Source organism: Pongo abelii, chromosome 2 (assembly GCF_028885655.2).
Source record: "Pongo abelii isolate AG06213 chromosome 2, NHGRI_mPonAbe1-v2.0_pri, whole genome shotgun sequence".
Classification (NCBI taxonomy): Eukaryota; Metazoa; Chordata; class Mammalia; order Primates; family Hominidae; genus Pongo; species Pongo abelii.
This window is the reverse complement of record NC_085928.1, coordinates 142307712-142324481: the sequence shown is the minus strand read 5'-3', so window position 1 is coordinate 142324481 and position 16770 is coordinate 142307712. Positions and strand designations below refer to the sequence as shown.

Here is a 16770-nt window from a genome sequence, read left to right as displayed (position 1 = left end):
AAAAATACAAAAATTAGCCCTGTGTGGTGGTGCACACCTGTAGTCCCAGCTACTTGGGAGGCTGCAGTGGGAAGAATCCCTCGAGCCCAAGAAGTCAAGGCTTCAGTGAGCCATGATAGCACCACTGCACTCCAGCATAGGCAATACAGCAAGACCCTGCCTCAAGAAAAAAAAAAAAAAAAGGAAAAAAGAAAATTTTCCCAGGAGATTAAATGACCTTCTCTGGATCCCACAGCTATTTGAGTTGCTATTAACACCCAGCTCCTTAAACCATGGCATGGGTGGCCAAATGGCATCTGGAGGCAAAATGTATTTGTCCTGTCACTCCCTAAGCTGCACTAGATTTTCATGAGAAGTAAATGAATACATAGCAAAAGATGTTTTCAGGCAGTTTACCATCCTTAGGGTAAAATTCCAAGAACAAGTCTTCTACTGTGGGCTTGTGATGCCCCCATATATGGTCACCCGAGCACATATAGAACTCTCTGCACTCCTTTTGCTGCAATGTCATGACAGTGACTGGCTTGTAAAGCCTAAAATATCTACCACCTGGCCCTTTAAGAAAAAATTTACCAATCTGTGACATCAATTATTACAATACTGTACAGTTAGTGTGACAACAGAAGTAAGTATCAAGGCCTATGGGAGCACCGAGGAGTCAATAATTAGAGGAGTCAAGGAAAGCTTCCCAGGAAAGTAGATATTGAAGGATAAATAGTTGGAAAATGGGGTATGTTATAGGCTGAATTGTTTCCTTCCACCAAAGTCCTGTGTTGAAGCCCTAACCCCCAGTACCTCAAAATATGAGTGTATTTGAAGATAGGGCCAATAAAGAGGTGATTAAGTTCAAACAAGGCCCATAGGGTGGGCCCTAATCCAATCAAACTGGTGTCTTTATAAGAAGAGAAGGTTAGGACACTCAAAGACATGCCAGGGTGCGTATGCACAGAGTGACAACCATGTGAAGAGGCAGCAAGAGGGCCGTCATCTGTGAGCCAAGGAAAGGGGCTGCAGAGGAAGCCAACTCTGCTGGCACCTAGATCTTAGACGTCTAGCTTCCAGGACTGTGGGAAAATAAATTTCTGTTGCTCAAGCCTCCCATCTGTGGTATTTAGTATTGCAGCCCCAGCAAACTATTACAAGATAGAATAGAAAGATACTTTAGCTCATGGTGAGAGCATCAGGGACTAGAAGAGCTATAATATTTGCAGCAAATGGCGAGAGTGTGTCATTAGAGGATTGTGGGTATGGGAGCCTGGGAGGTGGTGGAGAAAATATAAGATGGAAGAGGGACTATAAATGCTGAAGCATTCATTTAATTCCCTGGGCAGACAGTGAGCTTCTAGAATTTGGTTCCCAGAATGGTAATTCTGATGGTAGATGAGAGAATAGTCCCAGGGAAACCAGTAGGGTAGCTTGAAATTTATGAGCAAGAGACAAGGAGAACCTGATCTATGGTGCTGTCCATGGGATGCAAAAGTGTGAGTGGATTTAAGAGGCATTTCAGAGGAAAAAAACTAAAAAATTTTGTTGGCCAACTGGAAGTGGAGGAAATGGTACAGCAAAACTCTATCTGCAATAAAATCAAATTTCCACAAGTTCGAAACTGGTCCTTAACCCAACTGGATACTCATTCCTTGCCCAGAGATTACAGAAAACATTCTTTTCAAGGAACAAATAAGCTGTGCTTAAGTTTTAAGATGGGTAAAATAAATTAAAAAATGACTTAACCTGAAGGAATTTCTGGATAGAGAAAATTAGGTGTCATAAATTAGAGAAGAGAAAGAGATGGTTTTAATGGATAATTAAAACTAGACAGGACAATGAAAGATAGTTTATCAATACTAGCATTAGGAAGTGTTGGAATGATGTGTATATGGGCCTTACAAGGCAAAAGAAGATGGCAGCCTTAAAAATGAGATCTGCTTCTATGAGGATGGGTTAGAAATTTATTACTTTAATACAAATTTTAAATTGATGCCAGAGTTTTAAATAATAACAGCATTGTTGCACAAAATGTGGGTGTTTTTATCCTGCATTCGAACATTTGCTCTTAGTAATATGTTCTTTGAAACTGATAACCTAATTATGCAGATGTTCATTCTTGTATGCAGCTAAAAAAGAACCAGCCTAGCCACACTCAATGCCTGAAGATACCCTCCTTTTTAGAGGCCTTATTTGAAGGGCCTTAGATCCACTGGAATTGAAGATAGCAAAATCTCGGTGATTTAAAACACCAAAAATTTCTTTGCTGGTCATGCCTCATAGCCATTGTGAGTTGTCATTCTCAATGAGAGATTCAGGCTACTGGAGAAGGCTGATCTTAGAGGTGGTCAGTTGTCATAGTAAAGGAAAAGAGAATGTGGCAAAACATACTTTGAATCTTAGAGTTTCTACCCAGATATATTATGAATTATTGGCCAAAGCAAGTCACACAGCCACACTTACCATGGAAGGTGTAGAAAATAAAATCCTACTATGTGCTCTGAAGGAAAGAGTGCTGGAACATCTGTGAAATAGAACATTTGGGAAAAGTTTTAATGAATACCTAGAGCAGACTGTGGCTTAGGTCTTCAAAGCATGACCAGTAACCTTGACTTTGTATTTTTATGTGATGGAACTTACAAACTTTTCACAAGGAGCCTATTTTAAGTGAGCATTTCAGTGAAATGTTAAAAGCTATATAAGAAAGTTCATTTTTTACCGTTCATTTATAATCTTGAAAGTCATAATGCCTAACAAGTATACTAATAATAACAATAGCTAACATTTACTGAATACCGACTACATTTTGGGCACTATTCTAAGCACTTTACTTGTATTACCTAATTTTATCTCACAACAACCTTATTGAGAAGACACAATTATTATCCCAATTACAGTTAAGCAATTGGGGACACAAGTAATTTTTCCAAGGCTGTACAGCCAGTACATGGCAAAGTTAAAAATATCAAACCAAGCAAAATATTTCCAGAGTATGGCTGCTTAATCACTTATTATTTGCATAATTAATAGCAAATAAAAATAAATACACATTTAATTGAAAGAGCATTTTAGTAGCTGAGCAAATGAAACCAAATTACAATGATTTGATATTTCATTTTCATTGCTATCAACATTGCAACATTCACATACTTTTAATACCACTAGATGTTTTTACTGAACTGTTATATCACCTTTATCCATGACATAATCAGGAACTAGATATTAATATTTTAAAACACCACTATTAGATTTAAGTCTTTAATCCATCTTGAGTTGACTTTTGTATAAGGTGAGAGAGAACGATCCAGATTCATTCTTCTACATGCTTGCCAATTATCCTAGCACCATTTGTGGAATAGGGTGTCCTTTCCTCACTTTATGTTTTTGTTTGCTTTATCAAAGATCAGTTAGCTGTAAGTATTTGGCTTTATTTCTGGGTCCTCTATTCTGTTCCATTGGTTTATGTGCCTATTTTTATACTATAGTCACCATGCTGTTTCGGTGACTATGGCCTTATAGCATAGTTTGAAGTCGGTTAATACGATGCCTCCAGGTTTGTTCATTTCGCTTTGGCTATGTGGGCTCTTTTTTGGTTCCATATGAATTTTAGGATTGTCTTTTCTAGTTCTGTGAAGAATGACTTGAAACCATAAAAATTCTAGAACATCAAAAAAACCCTTCTAGACATTGGCTTAGGCAAAAACTTCATGACCAAGAACCCCAAAGTAAGTGCCACAAAAACAATGATAAATAGATGGGACTTAAACTAAAATGTCTCTGCACAGCAAAAGAAACAAGCAGCAGAGTAAACAGACAACCCACAGAGTAAGGTAAAATCTTCACAATCTATATATCCAACAAAGGACTAATATCCAGACTCTACAGGGAACCCAAACAAATTACCAAGAAAAAAAATCCCATCAAAAAATGGGTTAAGGACACGAATAGACAATTCTCAAAAGAAGATATACAAATGGCCAACAAGCATATGGAAAAATGCTCAACATCACTAATGATCAGGGAAATGCAAATCAAAACCACAATGCAATACCACCTCACTCCTTTAAGAATGGCCATAATCGCAATCATTAAAAAGTCAGGAAACAACAGGTGCAGGAGAGGATGTGGAGAAATAGGAACACTTTTACACTGTTGGTGGGACTGTAAACTAGTTCAACCCTTGTGGAAGTCAGTGTGGCGATTCCTCAGGGATCTAGAACTAGAAATTCCATTCGACCCAGCCATCCCATTACTGGGTATATACCCAAAGGACTATAAATCATGCTGCTATAAAGACACATGCACACGTATGTTTATTGTGGCATTATTCACAATAGCAAAGACTTGGAACCAACCCAAATGTCCAACAATGATAGACTGGATTAAGAAAATATGGCACATATACACCATGGAATACTATGCAGCCATAAAAAATGATGAGTTCATGTCCTTTGTAGGGACATGGATGAAATTGGAAATCATCATTCTCAGTAAACTATCGCAAGAACAAAAAACCAAACACCGAATATTCTCACTCATAGGTGGGAATTGAACAATGAGAACACATGGACACAGGAAGGGGAACATCACACTTCGGGGACTGTTGTGGGGTGGGGGGAGGGGGGAGGGATAGCATTGGGAGATATACCTAATGCTAGATGACGAGTTGGTGGGTGCAGCACACCAGCATGGCACATGTATACATATGTAACTTACCTGCACATTGTGCACATGTACCATAAAACCTAAAGTATAATAATAATAATAATAATAATGATAAAAGAAAAAAAAAAAAAAAAGAATGGCCATAATCAAAAGGTAAAAAAAAAAAAAAAAATAGATGTTGGCAGCAATGCAGTGAAAGGGGAACACTTTTACACTACTGGGAATGTAAACTAGTACAACCGCTATGGAAAACAATGTGGAGATTCCTTAATGAACTAAAAGTAGAACTACCATTTGATGCAGCAATCCCACTGCTGGGTATCTACTCAAAGGAAAAGAAGTCATTATACGAAAAAGATACTTGCACACACACGTTTATAGCAACATAATTTGCAACTGCAAAAATATGGAACCAGCCCAAATGCCCATCAATCAATGAGTGGATAAAGGAATTGTGAGATATACACACATACACACACACACACACATATACACACACACATACACACACACACACATATTCCATGGAATACTATTCAGCCATAAAAAGGAATGAAATAATGGCATTCACAGCAACCTGGATGGAGTTGGAGACCATTATTCTAAGTGAAGTAACTCAGGAATGGAAAACCAAACATCGTATCTTCTCACTTATAAGTCAGAGCTAAGCTATGAGGATGCAAAGGCATAAGAATGATACAATGGACTTTGCGGGCTTGGGGAAAAGGGTAAGAGGGGGTGAGGGATAAAAGCCTACAGACTGGGTACAGTGTATCTCAAGCAGCAGACAATTCCTCGGGTGATGGGTGCACCAAAATCTCAGAAATTACCACTGAAGAACTTATTCACATAACTGAACACCACCTGTTCCCCAAAAACCTATGGAAATAAAAAATAAATTAGTAAATTGAAAGAAAAGAAAACACTTTTTCTAAAGGAACTCACAGCACCAGAGGCATTTGATATTTTATGTAAAATTTACCTTATTGACTATAAGAGTCCAATTCCTTCAGATCAACGTAATGAACTATTTTTGCTAAACTACATACAGCCACCTGTACTCCTCCACTACTTTCTTCTGGAAATCACCCATTCCCATCCTCTGCTCCACTCTATCAAGATGGTAAACTCTAGACCAGTCATCTTGCACAAAGTGTCCCCTGGCTTCAGTTAATTGGTCCAGGAGAAGATATGTAGGCCAATCACCTCCCATGACCTGTCCTGGCTAGCAGATTGGTTCTAGGGTAAGCATAGGATCCAAGCTGACCACTTAGGGTCCTTCACCAGGGATTTGGCCGATGAAAACAAGGAAGGTCAATCTCTTCCCAGGTGACTGAAATTATAAATGAAAAACTCAGATAGGTTCTGTTAACAGCCATGTTTCCTTCCCATGTGAGCAGAGTACGCCAGTTGAGAGAGTGAGAAAGAAAGAAATGAAGTACAAAATAAAGACACAGAAAGGCAAAAGGTGAAGTCAGAGGTCTGCTGAACATTGGCAGCCCAGCCCCACTTCTGCTCTTGAGATCTTTAAGACACCACAGCATCTCTGCTTCAACCACTGTTACTTGGCTTTCTATCATTTGCAACCAAAATAGTTCTAACTAATGTAATCAATTTCTCAAATTCTTTATCCAACTGGAGTATTAATTAAAGATTTAAAAAAGAACATATGTGCAATCATGGTTCTTATGATTCACCAAATGAAAGAAAGTGATCAAAACTGAACAGAAGGTTGAAGGGATTCCATGATGGATAATTACTCATATAATGCGATCACAAGAAAAGGGGTAATTCCGAGTTTTCTCTAATTTTTGCCTGTGTTGGCAAAAGGATGAAGCCAGAATCCACATGGTATCTACTGGTTACAAAGAAAGGAGCAATAATGGGATAAAAAATAATTTGAAGTATGCTATCAAATGAGCTGAAACCCAATTTCTGCATCCCTGATGGGTGGCCAAATTTTAGGGACACCCCTTTTCCAAAGCTCTCTTGTAACATTCTCATACCTTTGAGATTCTGATAGGATCCTATCTTCCTGGGAAGAATTAAAAAATAAATTCCTCCTCAAGACATTGATTATGGAAATGGTCATCAGAATTCCTCTCCATGATCATGAGACACTAGAATTTGGAGGGGGGCCAGCTTCACTTAAGAAGGTGATCTTCTAATCCCCTTCTCTTTTAACCCCCTAAATTCTCCTGATAGCCATTTTGACAATGTTTCCAACTGAACAGGTTTTTAAAGTAAAAGAAAATCATATTATATCATCATTATCAATTCAATCAATCCTTAAGTATTTGATGGGAATGAAATGTGAATTATGTCAAGCAGCAGATAATTACAATTTAACTCTTAAACTAGTTTATTTGCTTTGTGGATTTCCCAAGATCTCTTCCCCACCATCATACCACAGGATTCTAGGTTATAAAAGAAGTATCAAGTTGGAAGAAACTTGGTGCTAGGAATAGAAGAGAAGAGTTTTGACTGTCAGTAAATATGGGACTGGGTATATCTCAATATCAAATATACATTATTTTTAGGTAATCCGTCTGTCTTTTTATGTGGATAACTAAATAATTACTAGAACTAGCTTTGTAATGCAGTTATATACTCAGACATATACATACACATGCACACCTTCACCAAACTGAGAAAAGCTTCTTTTTACGTTTGACTATCTATTGGTACACTTTAGTAAGAAATGATATGAAACAAGAGAAAATGCTAGCTCCTATTTTATGAGGAAGAATTCTATCTTAGCCTGGATTCCCCCAAAGCAGAGCCTGAGGCAAAAACTTCCTTGCAGATAGTTTATTTTTGAATATGCTTCCCAGGAAGCAAGTGTACAGGACAGGGAAAGCAAAATAGGAAGCAGGCAAAGCTGATACAGGGATGTATTCCTGAGTTGGCCACTACTATGAGCAGCCAGTGCTTGATCTACCAGGACGTGCCAGAGTCTTATGACCTGCATCTCAGAAGTGTCCATCCTGGGGACAAAAGAGGGAAGCATTTATCTGTCTCCTCCTTTCTCCCACTCAAGGATTTACTCCTCTGAAGTTTTAGAAATTTGAATATCTGTAAGTATGGAGCAGAATTCCATGTCTGTGGCAAGAGCAAGCCATAAGGCATGAAACTAGAGGTATACGGCCATGGCATGAGCGCATTGCAAGTCTCAGTCTAATTGTACCTGCATGAAGCAGATTCAGTTCTGCAGGAACTAGCAGTCATAAAAGTAGCTTGGTTAAGAAGTAAACCTGAGAAATAGACAAAGTTGTTCAATATAAATTAAAAAGGTTAAAATGAATCAAGAGATTCATTTCAAGACAGCTGTTAGGAATTTATCTTATGTCAAAAATGCCATACCTCTGCTCGCAAACATGCACCCATCATCACTGTGTTAACTAAAGAGGGAAGAATAGTTTTCTCTGTATCATCCCTGCCACCAGAGAAAAATGTAGCAGCTCTCATCTAGCACAAGCTTTTAGCATCTGAGAGTGACAAAGACAGATGGCATATTTCTGAAATATAATTTGATTGTTTGGTGGGGACTTGAAAGAGTATCTTGGGTTCAACAAATACAAGATCATACATGGCTAAAAAATATTCAGCAGCAAACTAAAAACAGAATTTAAACGCTCTTGGGTAATTATCATTTTGCATGAAAAGCAACTAACAGTCTCCAGGTCAAACCATCCTCAAGGCTTAAAAGCAGGAAGGCTCCCATGGGTTTGGCTTAAAATGATCCATGGACCTCATATTTATGTGCATACCCCATAAGAGAGGTACAAAATTAGACAATGTACCCTATACAAAAAGGAGAATTTGTCTTAAGACAAAATCCACTCAGAGCCTCAATGTACAGAACAAAGATGTGACCAAAAGAAAGTTTTAAAAATTGTACGTCTTTGCATTTATTCATTTGATCCTTGCTAGTCTTGGCATAAGCCATGACTCTCTGTGAATGAGCCGCTAGAGGAAATTGGGCTATGGTGTTCAGGAAAACAAAGCAACTGGCCGACTTAAGAGAAAGGATTATAGTTCCCATAGGATTCCCATGGGAATTTGAGGCTAAACTCTTGGCTTGTTTCACTGCAGACAAATATTTCATATATAGTGATCCAAAAGCTCTCCTAGTTGACTCACCAACTTGAACCATGAGCGTCTACCCCAGGTGAGTCCACATTCCTCAACAGGCTGACCACACACTGGAGACCACAAGATTCACTGCCAAGTGGGCAGCAAATGCCAATAATGTCAGGCTAGTAGGCAGAATTTCCATGGAGAAAGTACTTTATAAATGCTAATGTAATTATCTTAAAAAGTTAACCTGAAGTTTTAAAAAAATTGTCCTCATTAATCATATTCACTATTAAGACTAAGCCATGAGGCTTAATGCCTTGGGAAAGGAGGCAGAGCCACCTAGAACAAAGATGTCTGCAGATGAACAGGAAGGAGGAAATGCCTTAGGGGGCATCCCCAACAGAGAGGGCAGGTCATACCCTATCTGGAGGGGAAAAAAGATTGAGAAGGAAAGAATGTAGGAGGAAGGGTTTGCTTGGTCTCATAAGGGGCCAGTGCTCCCATCCCTCTGCTCCTTAGCTCAGGCAGCAGGAGTGGACGATGAAAGGATAGAAATACAAGATAGAGAGAAGGTAATAAAAACAGGATTCAGACATGCCCACAGGCCAATGAGGGGCACAAAAATTGTAGCCGAGAGTAAAGATTACCAGGCCATGGAAAAGTAACTCCATGGGGTGGACATGGGCCATGGAGTGGACATCCTGGGCAAGGACACTGGATAAGGCTTAGCTGAGACTTGAGAGCTGAGGACCTAGGAGAGGACCTAGGAGAGGACCTGTTCTCCTAGCAAGGCCTAGGAGAACCTAGATAGAACTGAATCAGCAACAGTCCTAGCCATCAACTTCTGCAGTTGAAGCCAGCAGGGTATCCAGGGAACAGCAAGAGCATAAAGCCCTCTTCTCCCCTCTGCCACAAGGATAAATGAGCTGCCCTCTATGTCGAGATACTGTGTCGTCCAGGGAAGAAACTCTGAGAGCTTGAATATGCATATAAAATGAGACTGTTACCATTAATTGGCACATTTTAAGTTCCCTGGCCAGCCTCTAGTGAGATGCAGACTTGATGGCCAAGTGAAATAAATTATAGAAAATAATAGTATAATACATGCACACCTGAATTGTGTCTTTCAGAATAAGTTACGCTGAGGTCATAAACTGTGTCAAAATCTCAGTAGCTCAATACAATATGTTATTTCTTGCCCATAGAAGATGTGTATCTCACATTAGCAGGTCTACAGGTGGGGACTCTCTGCTCCATATTGTCCTCACTCTAGCACCTGGACTATTGGAGTCTCTGTCATCTAGAATATCTCAGCTTCTGATAGCAGAGGAAAAGGAGTGGTGGGTCATAACACCAACACATAACACCATAAATACTTTGGTTCACACATCACTTTTGCCCACAACCCAGGGGCCAGACTAGTTACATGACTCCATCCAAACAAAAGATGGAAAGGAAAGAGTAACCTCCCCTGAGCTGAGAAGAGAAGTGAACAGGATAGGGTAAGCACTAAAAGCCTCTACCACATAAGCCAGAGACTTACCCTACTACATAAATTATTATTCTGTTTGAGAGTTTGAGTTACACAAAATTCACATGATCTCCCAGCAATCAAAACGTAAGCTCTCCACCTCTGACCCAGGTCGTCTTCCACCTCTGACCCAGGTCATCTCCCACCTCTGACCCAGGTCATCTCCCCACCTCTGACCCAGGTCATCTCCCCACCTCTGACCCAGGTCATCTTCCACCTCTGACCCAGGTCATCTTCCACCTCTGACCCAGGTCATCTTCCACCTCTGACCCAGGTCATCTTCCACCTCTGACCCAGGTCATCTTCCACCTCTGACCCAGGTCATCTTCCACCTCTGACCCAGGTCATCTTTTTCTTTTTTCTTTTCTTTTCTTTTTTTTTTTCTAAACTTATCTTGGAACTGGTCTGGACTTCCTCATCCCTAACCCAACCCCCCACTGCTACTTTCCTTCCAGCTCTTTTCAACAGTGCCTCCATGAGGTGATCCATTCCTAGGAAAACTAACTTCTCTATCCTTAGTTCTCTCACTTTCCCCGACCCCCAAATACTTCCCAGCCTTTATCAAGTCAGCCTGGACCCTACAATGCTCTCATAGCACCCACCTTGACCTTGGATGCCTCTGCTCCTGCAACCACTCAAACAGCCAAATCCCAACACTTGTAGGAACTTGAAAGTCCAATGTTCCAGTATACAGAGGCTGATAAAAATCAATCGATAAAGCTCTGCCTTAGCTGTATGATACTTTGAAAACTGCAAAACTCTGGTCCATTCGAACTGCATTAAGCATTGAGATCAACATTAATATTTTATGACCTAGGCACTCTTTATTTTTAAAAAGCTTTCTTCCTGCTTGGTGTCATCTTGTTCAAGAGGATTAGTAGGGAGCCTAGAATTTCCTCTGATGGGACTGTATATGGGCAAAGCCAGAAACATCACCCTGATGTTTCCACTCATAGTATATTCACTACTTGGGAATTAGAAATCATGTCAAATATTAATAATTCCCCAAATTTTATTCACATATTTGTGTTCACTTTGTCCTGAACCTTTATAACACCAATAATGTCAATCATTTTTCTCTCAGTCTTTATCTAGAAATTCTGAATCTTTTCAGTTTGTCATCTAACAGAGACCAAACCACCCATCACTTCTAAAAATGGGTCCATGGTACTGACTTTGTATGTGGAGAAAGACAAGCTTGTTTCCCTAGATCTCAATCTACAGAGATAAAGGCTATGATTTAGTCTGGTTCTCTTTACGCATGCCTTGAGGGAAATTGGTAGATGTTAAGCAAAGGATATGGTAGGGGAATTTACTAGTGTTTGGTCAGCTTTATAGGAGAGCTTCTCTCTGCTCTCCTGTGGGTGATACCTGCGCACTCTCAAGGGCTTTCAGTAATTGTTTGCATCTCCACAATATGTCACTTCCTTGTGCCCCTGTGAGAAGCTTGTCATACAGCAACACTCTGTACAAATGCTGTCCTAATGAAACAGCGAACCTGAGATACAGACAGACCTTTTGCAAAGCAGCATTTTCATGGTCTGCAGAATAGGAATCCAAAAATTAAAAAAAAAATTTAGAAAGGATATTTCTAAAATCAATGTAAAAGTTCTTACCTCACCCAGTCTCTCAGAGGTGTTTATCTCCTCTCTACTTCCCAGGCAAAAGACTGCAAATCTAACAGTTTATGCTCCTGATAGTCACTAAATCTTTGGCAGATTATATTTTTGCAAAGATGGCTGTGCCAATCTGTATATCCCATCTACATGCTCTGCTTCCAATGTGGTTGATGCTCGTGCCACTGAAATGTGGAACCTTTATTGCTTCCACTGAACCTGGGTGAGCTTGAGACTGCCCCTACCAATTGAGGACAGCAGAAGCGATGCTGTATGACTTCTGAAGTTAGGCCATACAAAGCACACAGTGCCCCACTGGCTCTCCTTTAGGGCACTCACCCTTGGAACTAACCCTTTAGGGCACACTCACCTTTGGACTAACTCGCAGCATGGTGGCAAACTAGTTCAAACTAGTCCATGCAGACAGACCACATTAGAAGCCCACGTGGAGAGGAACTGTGGCTCCATTTGGCACCTAGAAGCAGCTGCTGGTCTAGTGAGTGAGTGAACCTTCAGATGATTCTAGTGCATAGCCCTCCTGTCTTCCATCTGATGACCAGGCATTGTGGAGCAGGACAAGCCATTCATGCTGCGCCCATCCCAAATTCATTATCCACAGAATTACAGAGTATAATAAATGTTTTATTCCATTAAATTTTAGGGTGATTTGTTATGCAGCCACAGTAACTGGAACAAAACATTTCCGGGTATTTTATCTCTCGTTTCATCTTTATATGACTCTTAGGGTGACTTTTTCAAACAACCTGAAAATTATATGATTGCATCTAGGATAGTGGGAGGATAATTTCTGTCCATTCACTCAACAAAATAGGATTTTTCTTCTCCAGTTATAAAATGAAGGCAGTTCTCAAGGTCACAGATTAACAAAACAGTCAAAATGTTTCTTCTCTTTACTTTTCACAAAAGCGCAGAAGTTTTTTGAAATAAATTCTGTTCCTCACATTGATAAAGCCCTAGAGTCCAAAGGAAATATTTGTTTTTGTGCCTCCTTGGCTTCCTCTTAACCTACAAAGAGTTGAACAGTGGAGAGTACTTTCAAAAAGAGACCAACTATAACTTCAGTGCCCAATAATCTGTGAGAGATCTGGAACAAGTGGCCTGCAGGGCTGGTTTTCATCCTAAAGATAAAATGATAAGAACCTGTTTAGTAAGGAAAAGAGTGAATGAGTAATAAGCTAGAAATGTAATAAAAATATTAAATGGTAGTAAGAATAAAAGCTCTCCAATAACTTTTGTGAAAACCTGAGTGACAGTTTTTATTTTAATTTACATTTTATCAGTTCCAAAGAGACTCTAACTGGACTTTCCTTTTCTGTCAACACACCCCGACTCTAGGTATGCTTATCTAGCCTTTAGCTTTGAATCTCTCTTTTCTGACAATTCCTCAAATTTGCATCTTCAGCCCAGACTTTGTTCCAGACACTAGACTCATATATTCATCCACCTACCCAACATCTCCACTTTATGTCTAACAGGCATCTCCTATTAACTTGTCCAAAAATGGATCCTGTTGTTCCTTCCCAGACCTGTTCTTCTCCCTGCCTTTCCCATCTCAGTTGATAGTGATTCCATCCACTGACTCAGGACAAAACCCCTGACATCTTGGTCACTCTTTCACAAACCCCAACCCATCTGTCAACAAATCCTATTGGCTCGAGCCTCAAGTCATATCTAGAATCCAACCACCTCCCATGACCTCTTCTACTACTAATCTGGTCTAAACCAACACGATCTTTTGCCTATGTTACTGCAACAGCCTCCTACCTGGTCTCCCTGCTTCCAGCCTTGCCTTCCTATGGTCCATTCTCAACCCCGAAGCCAGAACGATCCTTTAAAAAATATGAGTCAAATTAATGTGCTTTCTCTGCTCAGAATTCTTTCATGGCTTTGCATCTCACTTACAATAAAAGCCAAATTGTTTTAAATGTCAAATAAGGCCCTCCATGATTGGCCCCTTTCACGCCCCACTTATTCTTCTTCCCCGGCTCACTGTGCACTAGGGTCACTGGCTTCCTGACTATTCCTATAAGATGCTTCCTGACGTAGTGCTTTTGGACTTGCTCTTCTCTCTGCCAGGAACACACCCTCTCCCAATCCGCTCCACATCTGTGTGGCTCATTCCTCACGTCCTTTACCTTATCATTTCCCCAAATTAATTAAGGCCTTCCCTCACCACCCAATTTAGAAGAATAAATACCATGTTCTGTCATTGCAGGTTCCTCTTCCCTATATTATTTTTCTCCAAAGTACTTATTGTCCCCAACATTAAATAAGTAAACGGACCTGTTTGTTCATTCACTTATTGTCCATCTTCCCCATTTAGAATGTAACTTCCATTAGAGCCGGAATTTTTTGGTCTATTTTGCATATTGCTATATTTCCAGTGCCCAGAATAGTCTCTAGCATATATAAATGGCCAAAACAGCACACACCTTTTCATGAGTAAGTGAACAACAAAGGAGCCATTGGACCATAGTCAATTCACAGCCAAGCACTACCTGAGCAGGCAACAGAAAACATATGGAGAGCTTTGGAGAATGCACACATCTGTCCAGCCTGTTCCTGTTTCCCCAAGTTGTACTGGAAATTCTCCTGGGTGCAGAGCAGTGGCAGCAAATTTGAGGGTCTTTGGTCACCCTTGTCTCTGCCTCAGGGGATTGATTCATCATTGCCTCATTAAAAGTGCAAGCTTTGGTGTCAGAGTCTGGCTTCATTGTCTACTAACTCTTTGGGAGATTCTGGACAAGCTAGCCACATTGAGTTTTGGTTTCCTTATCTGTAAAATAAAGATAATGCCAGCTATTTTTCATAGGAAATGCAATGAAGATTAAGTGAGCTAATACACAGAAATAAAGGGTAAATAAATATAAACTGTAATTGTATAAGAGAAAAACCTTGACTTGATCCTACTAAGCACCGACAGTCATATGTTCTTTGTAATTGATGGATACATGCTCAGTCACAAATGGACAAACGACAGGTTGGTTACTACTATAAGATTTATTGGCCTAAAAGAGGAGGGAATTGACAATTTTTTAGTGCCCACAAGTGGGGTTACTTCGCATACATGATTTTATTTCATCCTAATAAAAAATACTTGTGAGGTAAATATAACGATCACTTTAAAGTGATGTGTGGTTCAGAGAGTTTAAGTAACTTGCCAAAACTCACATGGTCATGTAGCTAAGAATTACAAAGCCATTTCCTAAACACCAAGCCATTCTTTCAGACTTTTAAAATTAACCTCTCTACCCATGATTTTTCAATGTGTTAAAGACAGGTATTCTACATAAAATGTAAATGGAAGGAACATTATAGTAGAAAGTAAAACAAAAAAAAATTAGTAGAAAATAGGAAAAGTCTTATACAAAAGAATACATGCTGTATGATTCCATTTACATGAAATTCCACAACAGAAAAAAGTAAGCTATAGTCATAAAATCAAAATAGTGATTGCCTCATGTGGATGTTTTGGGGACTGGTTGGGAAAGGGTGAAAGGAACATACTGGTGAGATAGAAATCTCATGTATCTTGATAGTGGGTTACATGGTGTATGCATTTGTCAAAATTCATCAGACTGTATACTTAAAATTTGTGTTTCACTGTAAATAAATTGCATTTAAAATTTACAAGTTTAAGTCAGAAAGAAAAATGAATTTTAGACTTGGAACCCAACTGAAAAATAATATCACTGTTTATTGTGATGATGGAGGTTTGGAAATCAAACTCATCTTTGAGATAAAGTGAAGTACACAACATTAAGTAACTTTTATGTTCCATACAACCGGGAGTGATGGAGCTTGGATTCAAACTCAGCCACATGATTTACCACCTCAATACAGCTGTCTCTGAAAAGGACTTGTCATGACAATGATAAAGCTGAAAAGGGAAGATTTTGGTTCATTTGTTACAAATATATACCAAGTTTTCAGCCTCAGTGTCATGTGGATAAAGAGAATATATGAATCCTAAGTAGCCCATCTAGACTTTATTCAAAGAGGTACCTTAATAGGAAATTACAAGGAAAGCTAATAATCTGTAGAACCATAGGGGTAGATAGAAAAATGAGATTTTGACTCCTAAGCCCCAAAACATTTATTTCTTTATATTCATATTTGACCTCACTTAAATAAAAAATATTAGTCTTATCTTTACAGGAATAAATGAAGTAAACATACGGCTTTGAACTGTAACAAAGAATGAACTTTATATTGAATAACCACCATAACCTAGATTAACTCATTTCAAATGAACTCCATTTAAAACTAATGTGGAAGCTTTAACCATATTGTATACGGCCTATTTTTAATGCATCTCTCTATAGACAGTACTTTTTATTTAAGAGAGAGAAGCAAGAAAAAAGTATTCCAGAATAGTTAGGAGCCTTATGGCACGTTATTTCCCAATAGTCCTTTTATTTAATGATTGAATTCTCTTTATCTTCCTTAGTAAGGCAAAATCCTAGGCAATTTTCATTCATACAACCAAACAGTACATAGTCAACTTAGCAAGCAGAGGGTTGCAAAAAGCAACTCTATGGATCAGGTAAGACATTAACCACCATGAAGAAACCACAAAAAATAAATAACAGAATCTTGCTTACCACACAGGCTTCTAACTGTAAATACTTTCTTGATATTTATCTCGAATGAGACAATAAACAGAAAGACCTCTAAAGAGAAAAGCATTGATTTGGGTATAACTTTTATTGAAAGTTACATAATATAATTGATGGTAATACTGAAGAATCTAATTGGTGCATAGAAGCCAAAACTTCTGCAAAAACCCTAAACTACATTTCACAGGCGTTCAAGTCTTTTATAGGAGACCTTAGAACAGTGCTGCCCACCTAGACCTTTCTGTGATCATGG

The 16770-nt window shown here is 39.1% G+C and overlaps 1 long non-coding RNA gene across 2 annotated transcripts; it reads right to left on the bottom strand.

The window, feature by feature from the left end:
- Positions 1-2448: 2448 nt before the first annotated feature.
- Positions 2449-14673, bottom strand: LOC129058644 (uncharacterized). Of its 2 annotated transcripts, XR_010139242.1 has the most exons (4): positions 14397-14673; positions 13663-13727; positions 12248-13016; positions 2449-2509 (listed from the first exon to the last, which is right to left on the bottom strand). It is a non-coding gene; the product is annotated as an uncharacterized LOC129058644 (long non-coding RNA). The 2 variants fall into 2 exon arrangements; XR_008523911.2 differs by lacking the exon at positions 2449-2509 and having other exon boundaries at positions 12173-13016.
- Positions 14674-16770: the final 2097 nt, after the last annotated feature.